The following is an 8082-nucleotide window of genomic DNA, read 5'->3' on the forward strand; positions in this document are numbered from 1 at the left end:
CTGCACACCTTCCTATCAAGGGTCATGTCCTCCGTAAGTTGTAACTGCCGTCATGTCATGCCTAATCACATCCCTCCCATATTTTTTCGGTCTACCTCTACCCTGCCTAAAATCATCCATAGTCAGCCTTTCACACCTTCGTACTGGAGCATCCATGCACCTCCTCATCACATGTCCGAACCATCACAACCTCACTTTCTGTATCTTGTCTTCCACCGAAGGCACTCCCACCTTCTCTCGATTAACCTCATTTCTAATCATATCTCTCCTGATAAGTCCACACATTTATTTCAACATCCTTATCTTCGCCATCTTTAACTTTTAGATGTGGAAGTTCTTAAAGCGAGCCTTTACTTCAACCACTCTGCATCAATACGATGCATGACATCCTCGTCAATTTAGCTCTCTTCCCCTAATTAAGTCACCCAAGATACTTGAAACTATCCTTCTTTATAAGCCCATTCATACAAGTTCTAATCAAAATTGTAAGAATGTGCATTAGAAAATACGATATTTTTGTTACTTGGCCAGTCACGAGGAGAAGCAAATATGGAAACTGCTAAATGGCCACAATTTTTTGGCCCATAAATGACCATAAATTTATAAAGACAATACTAACATTTTCCTATCTTCTAGATTTGAAATTTAAGTGCAACTAAAATTTATGTTGGGTAAATTATGACTATCATTAAATGTGGAAGAAAAATATTTAATTAACTTTAAAATAGGAGACCCACCAAACTTCATCTTCTACCTTCCGTTTTTTCGTGCTTCTCCCTCTATTTCTCTTGAGTCTTTTTTTTTCCATCAAATTTTAAAACTAATTTTATTATATATTGATCATAATTCTTTAAAATATTTTTGAGTAAAGGTCGTCAATGATTTACTAAATTTTGAACTTATCACCTGAATTTATTTATTTGTTATATAAAAATCATTCAATTCTAAAGTTTATCATAAAAGTGTTTTTCTTAAAATATTAACTAGGCTTAACAAATATGAAAAATATTATTTGTACAATGTTTCAATATTTATCATGTCCAAGATATTTTGAATTTTGATTATCATTATTGAAATATTTTCAAATTAGCTTATAAATTATTTAAATACAGTTTAAATTTATTGAAATATAATAATTAATTAAAACTATTTAATTAGAGGTCATATTAATAATGAATATAAGTAATATTCACAAGTTATCAAATTATTGTAATATAGAGGTACAAAACTACAACAATAATATGTCTTGATATCTTTAATTGTTGTTAACTAGGGTCCACACATGTGAATTTTGTGATTTTCCTGATTTCTATAATGTGTCAATAGCTATTATGGATATAATGATTTGATTTTTGACTGCCGCTAGTGAAATATATTAAATTATATTTATAATTTATTTAATATATAATTTAAATTTTATTTGAATATAATATTACTTAATTATAGATCATATTAATAAAAAATATAAATTCTAATTTTCAAATTATAAAATCGACGTAACATAAGGACGTAAGACGACAACATTAATGCATGACTCTCATGAGTTGTTGTTAACTAGGATCAAAATATATGAACTATATGATTTTTATAATATGTCGATGTCTACCATGTTTAAAGTATTTTGAATTTTGACTGCCGATATTGAAATATTTTGAAATTATATTTAAATTATTTAAATAGAATTTAAATTTATTTAAATATAATATTTAATTAAAGGACATATTCATAGCAAATATCAGTAATGATTCACAAATTATCAAATCAGCATAATATAGGGGTCCAAGACTATAACATTAATGCGTCTTGATATCTTTTAGTTGTTATTAACTGGGGTTGACACATGTGAACTGTATAAGTTTTAGGATTCTAATTTACTTCTTCGTCGCCGTAGTAAACAGGAGAGAAAATAGAATTTGATTTTTTTTTATTTTTTTTTTAAATAGGAGTAAGCTTATGACACGTTCACTAAAAAGAATCTGTTATAATGTGTCGAGGTTTATTATGTCTAAAAGTATTTTGTAATTTATTATTCAAATTATTTAAATATATTGTTTAAATTTATTACAAGTTGGCTCGGACATCGTGATTATAAGAGAAAATGATTTAAACATAATTAATAATTAGAGATCGTAGTAGTAACATAAATAAATAATAATTGACAAGTTATCAAATCAACATAACAAGAGAGCATAAGCCCCTCCACAACATTAGCGGACGATTTTTTAGGATTGTTGTTAACCAAATTGACACACATGAACTATATGAGTTTTATAATTTCTATATTGTATTGATGTCCACCATGTCTAAAATAAGACTCGTATTTGATAGCAACTAACCCTTATAAAAGATGCTAAATTGATATTTAAGGTACGTATATTATTTATTAAAATATATTAATAAATAAATGTATATTTATAACTAATATTATAAAAATAATTAATTCATATTTTTTGATGACTTTTCACGACCCACGTAATTTAATCAAAAGAAAAGAAAATATGAGTCTATAAACTCGTTCAACAATAAAATTCTACTTTAATTCAAAAATTAAAATAGTAATGTAGTTAATTAGTTATGCTAGATGAAGAAATAAAAAATAAAAAATAAAAATATGTGACATAACATTAAATTACAAGAAGTAATGATTGAGAAATAAAAAGGAACATAAATAATGTAAAATAAAAAATTTAGATTAAAAAGTAGGAATTTAAAAAATTAAAATAGTAAAAAAATTTGAAAGAATTGAACCGACTAAATGAAAACTAACATAATCAATACCACCCCTATAAAGAATTAAAGAGATAAAATTAATTAAAATATCCATGCGACACCTTTTAATTCGTAAAAAATTTAATGAAAGAGGCTAAATTGTTATTTTTCTTTTATTTTTAATTTGGGAATAATTTAAAATAAAAATTTAGCAAATGTATAATTTATTTATTTCCTAAAATAACTTTTTTTGTCTAATGTGTGTGATAATAGTAATAATATATATGTAGGATTGACACGTATGAACTGAATGATTTTATTATTATTATAATGTGTTGATGTCTGTCATGCTAAAGTATTTTGAATTTTGACTGTCGTGATTAAAATATTTGAAAATCTTAATCAAACATTAACAACAAATATAAGTAATGATTCGATCACAAGTTATCAAATTGACGTAATATAATAGCGCCAAGACACGACAACATTAATACGTGACTTTGTTGGGTCGTTGTTAACTGTGGTCAACACATATGAATTATATGATTTTTAATATTTGTATATCGTGTAAATGTAAATCATGTCTAAAGTATTTTAAGTTTTGACTGTTGTTATTGAATATTTTAAATTATATTAGAAATTTATATAAATATGTATTTTAAATTTATTTAAGCATAATAATTAATAAAATTACTTTATTAGAGATTATTTTAATAACAAATATAAGTAATGATAGAAAATTATCAAAATCGACGTAACATAAGGGAGCAAGACTACGACATTAACACGTGACTCTCTTGGGTTGTTGCTAGCAAATAGCAATAGTTAACACATATCAACTATATAATTTTATGATTTTTATAATATGTCGATATATATATCATGTCTAAAATGTTTTGGATTTTGATTGTCATTATTAAAGTATATTTAAATTATATTTGAAAGTATTTATATGCGTAATTTAAATTTAGTTAGACATAATAATTAATAAAATTACTTAATTAGAGATCATATTTACAAAAAATAAAGGAGTAAAATTATACTACATATTTAAATAAAACTTCAAATATAATTGGAAGGCCAAATTAATATTAACCAAAGTCATTCGATCATACAAATTATCATAAGTTATTTAATATTTCTAAATTTCTTCACTTAGCATTAAAAGAAAAAAATGACATTTATCCAATTATTTTTGTATATAATTCTTCCAAGTAAAGTGAACAAAAAAAAAAGTTCAATCCCCATATATTGAAAAAATCCCACATATTGAAAATAGTTAATAAATTATTGAGAAAGGGTAAAAATGTAACCAAAAATTTGAGTTACAGTGTGAATAAACATTCAAATATCATTGTGGCCATCGTGGCCAAAAGAATTTTTTCTTCAAGTTCTTAAGGGCCAAGAATACCCTTAACATATTAAAAATAGTTTAAAATGCATTCCTTCCAAATTCCATCAACTAGATTAAATTTGTCCTCCTTCCTCCTATTGAATAAAAAACATTAATTTACACCAAAATATTGATTTATAGATCATTAAAATGTGTCAGGTAGGGGTGTTAATTTAAGGAGGAGGAGTATCGCGGGGGGAGGGGGGATCAAATTATTAAACTATATATTTAAATAATAATTAATTATAATTTGTAAAATATTTCAATAACGATAACTCAACACACTTTAGAACTGGTAAATATTTCATTAACGACAACTCAACACACTTTTACATGCAAATTAAAATCTCTAGATAAGTTATTTACTTTAGTGATATTATTTTCCTTAAAAAAACAACTGATCTTTGTAGACAATTATATATAAAAATCTGAATGCTCATCTCGGAAAATAGTATGAGAATTTTTTCTTAATAAATTATATATTTTTTTAAAAATAAAATTATTTATTTTGGTTAAATGAATTTGCTAAGTTAATATATTTATTATTTTTTAAAAAATGATGATTTACTGATATAACATGCTACTTAGAAGAAGAGGGAACTTTTGAGGTATTTAGTGATTTTTTGAGAAAAATATTAATAACTGAGTGACATTATTATCTTAGCAAAAATGAAAAGTGATTTTTATAAGCGACTCTAGAAACATTGATAATAATTCAAGAAAATACAACAACAACAACAACAACAAACCCAGTGTATTCCCACAAAATGACTTTAGAAAAAACTGAAAGTTTAAGTAATGATAAAAGATTTCTAAGCATGAAAAGTTCTTCGTAATAAATTAATATATATTTTAAAATAAAAGAATAAGAATATAATTTTGACTTAATAAGTTTGATGATTTAAATAGATCTACTATTAAAAAAATAATTTAATAACATGACCTGCCAATTCAAATCCATGATCCTTAATTTTAACTATATTGTTCATTCTCATGTTTTGGGATTATTTTCAATGTATTGAAAAATGGTTATTAAATAAAGTAATACTCCCTTCGTTTTAGTTGACCCTCTTTCTAAAAATATCTGTTTCACTTTAGTTGTTCCTTTGATGAAATCAAGAGAATTTTATTATGTTCTTCCAATACTACCCTTAACATTAAATGACTAAACAAAGTGTATTTACTCAAATTTATATTTTCACAGTATAATTAATAAGGCTAATTTGGTAAAATAAACCCCTAATTAATATTTACTTAATGGGTGTGTCAAGTCCATAGGGGCCAACTAATATGAAACGGAGAGAGTATTAAAAATTTAAATTTAAGATGAAAAGGGCAAAAATATCTAAAAATTAACTAGTTTATAGTGTGAATAGGACTTTTTACTATTGTGGCCAAAAAGTTTTTTACTTAATGTTTCAAGCTATCAATGGTAACTAGAGAAAATTGAAGGAAAGGTGTCTTTTAAGTCTTGAATGAAGGATTTGTGACATTGACCAACTTAAAGGGTCAAACATCATTAGGAAACTTGATTAAGTTAATTATGGACTTGATTAATATTTTCAAAACTTTCTAATCTTTTCAAAAATACAAATCAACCCAACACACACCCCTCTTCAATCCAAATCAACCACTCTCTCCTCTCTCTCGACAGCTTCTCTCAACTCTCTCCTAACTAACAGTTCTGCAAAATTTCTCCCTTCAACCCCCGATGACTTCTACCTTCGGCAATAAATAGTTGGGCGTCGAGTTCCCCTCTTCAATTCAAATCAACCTGTCTCTTATCCCTTTCTCGACAACTTCTCTCTCACCTAACTGTTCTGCAAATTTCTCATTTCAATCCTCGGCGACTTCAACATCTGACTATAAATAGTTGGGCTTCGATTTCCTTTTCGACTTCAAAATTCAATCGACGTGACAGCCTTGCTCTCCGGCCACAACAACTTCGAATTCTTCATCGTTCCTTTTCTTCTTTCACAGGTAAAAATTTATGGCCTTTTTAGTTTTGAAGAAAACGAGGAACTTGAGCCAACTTCTCTTATAGTATTGGTTAACAATTTCAATATTTGTTGCATTAATTTAAAATGCGGTCTGAATAAAACCCTAATTTCTGGATTTCTTCGCTTCTCTTTTCGAAGTGAATTATGATATTTTATTATTTGTTGTATTTTTTTGAAGTTTGATTTTTATTGTTTGTATTTATAAAAATAAAACAACAATTTGGGTTGATTTGTTCTGTTCTTGTTCTTGGTAAAAATGATAAAATTGCTATTTTTTTGTTGAACAAAATCGTGCTACTATTTTTTGTATCCTCCAACAGATTACCCATCTGGTGCAACATATTAACCATCTGATGCAACGGATTTATCATATGATACAATAGATAAATCATCTGATGCACCATAAGAACCATCAGATTATAATTTTGATGCAACAGATTAATCATCTGATGCAACAGATTAACTATCTAATGCAACAGATTTACCATATGTTGCAACAGATTAAGCATCAGATAAAAAAATCTAATACAACTAATTAACAATCTGATGCAACAGAAAAACCATCAGACTAATGATCTGATGCAATAGATGAACCTCCTGTTGGATAAAATCCTATCAACTCTTCCAACAGGAAATGTCCAAGACTTGATTTTTTCAACTGATCATTCATCTGTCGCAATAGACGACCCTATGTTGGAAGAAATCTAAATAATATTAACCGTTGATAACTGTTCCAACAAATCACTCATATGTTGCAACAGATGTGTGACCTATTGCATAGACCATTTATCTTTCTTAATAGATGAGTGATATGTTTTATATTATCATAAAAGATTACTCAGCTGTTACTGTAGGTTAGTTAAATGCTCTGACAGATCACTCATATGTTGCAACATATATTTGATCTGTTGCACAAATCATTCATCTTTCTCAACAGATAAATGATATATTTTGTATTGTCGCAATAGATTACTCAGTCGTTGCTACGGATTATTTAACTGTTCCAATAGATCACTCATATATTGTAATAGATGATATCACAGCAGATGTGTGATCTATTGCATAGACCATTCATCTTTCTCAATAAATGAGTGATATATTTTATATTGTCATAACAGATTACTCAGCCATTGCTACAGGTTATTTAACTGTTCAAATAGATCACTCATATGTTGCAATAGATGATGTTGCAATAGATGTGTGATCTGCTGCACAGACCATTCATTTTTCTCAATAGATAAGTGATTTATTTTGTATTATCGCAATAGATTACTCATCCGCTGTAATAGGTTATTTAACTATCCCAATGGATCACTCATATATCGCAACAATGTGTAATTTGTTGCACAAACCATTCACCTATCTTAAAAGATGAGTGATATATTTTGTATTATTGCAACAGATTACTTATCCGCTGCAACAGATTGGTTATATGTTGCAACAGATATACTACCTGGTGCAACAGATCGGTGATCTATTGCAACTGTTATTTTACTATTTTGCTTATTTGATTTTGTATTATCCTTTTTAACGATGCATTAATCAACTATACTATATTTTTTTATGTTTCTGTTAAATTTAGATAATATGGTTCCCAAAAGAACAGAAACCGAATCAAATCCATGTAAAGAAATAAGTGAAGCAGCTAGGCTACATCCACCACTCTATGAGCTTGCTTTACAAGCTTTATCTCAATCGGGAGCAGAATATGATGAACACGGGGAGGAGGAATGTTTCAAAAGAGATGATGCAAATGCTAATAGCTCTTCCACCGAAGAGTTGGTCAAAGCCTTCAGCATTGATAGTTATCCGGTGAGAATGCAGTGCGATGGTGCCACAAATTTAACGGGTAATTTCGTGGTTAAGTCATCTATGGGAAAATCTTTCGACGCCTTCAGAAAAATACTTCGAGAATAAAAATTGGATGCTTATTTCAGAGACAGCTGCTTTGGGAAATATCTTGATTTGCCGGAGGACAAC

Source organism: Capsicum annuum, chromosome 7, assembly GCF_002878395.1.
Source record: "Capsicum annuum cultivar UCD-10X-F1 chromosome 7, UCD10Xv1.1, whole genome shotgun sequence".
Taxonomy (NCBI): Eukaryota; Viridiplantae; Streptophyta; class Magnoliopsida; order Solanales; family Solanaceae; genus Capsicum; species Capsicum annuum.